The sequence below is a fragment of the Aphanomyces invadans genome (assembly GCF_000520115.1).
Source record: "Aphanomyces invadans strain NJM9701 unplaced genomic scaffold supercont1.62, whole genome shotgun sequence".
In the NCBI taxonomy this organism is placed as follows: domain Eukaryota; phylum Oomycota; class Saprolegniomycetes; order Saprolegniales; family Verrucalvaceae; genus Aphanomyces; species Aphanomyces invadans.
This window is the reverse complement of record NW_008580207.1, coordinates 366,103-366,986: the sequence shown is the minus strand read 5'-3', so window position 1 is coordinate 366,986 and position 884 is coordinate 366,103.

Genomic DNA, 884 nt, shown 5'->3' with positions numbered 1-884 from the left:
CCTATGCGGTGATGCGTGAGCTGGCTGGCCCAACAAACTGCGGAGGACTTGGAAATGAGCGACATATTGACAGCACTTGAAATCGTCGACCTCGATGAGGACAACGGTGTTGGCAAGTGCAAAAAGTGTGGTGTTGGTATGTAAGTATTAACGTAAATTTCTCATTGTATTTGAGTATTGGACTGCAAAAAACGTAGACTTGCTTTGTATATTCAAATAGCCTACCATATGTATGTCGTCTAGGTATTTATTACATTTCCTGCGGATCTCTTATGGATGAATAATCCGGAAGGTCCGACCACTCTACATCATTGTATCCGACATTTTAGCCAATCATCAGCTGTGAAACTGCGAGGAGCGTAAAACTTCACTTGCGCGCCTTGCAGTCAATAGACACCCCCTCTAATTTTTCATCCTCTTTCGAACATGATATGACTCATCGAATTTGGACAAGTCATTATTTTTGGGGGTCATTCGAAAGTGAAATGTCGCTAGTAAAGTCGAACAGAGGAAGTATATATCCGGAAATATTTGTATGCGCAATGCGCAAATAGTCGATACTACCGCCGTTTTTCAAACAACTTGAGCCAAAGGTGTAGCCATGCTGTCAACAAGCGTCTTCAAGGAGTCAGTAGTTATTATACTCCACGACAAAACAATTTGCCGCCTGATATCAGACACACTGTCAAATTGTCTCACACCCTCGTTAACATGGAGAATACCCCAAACGTTCTCAATAGCGCTCAAATCGGGGCGCATGCTAGGCCTATGAGGAAGATGCCCGAGACTTCAACGAAGTTTTTCGTCTCCTTGGAAGCGTGGATAGAGGTATTATCTTGTTGGACCACAGCAATCTGGTCTTCGAGACGCTCTTGTACTTCGAC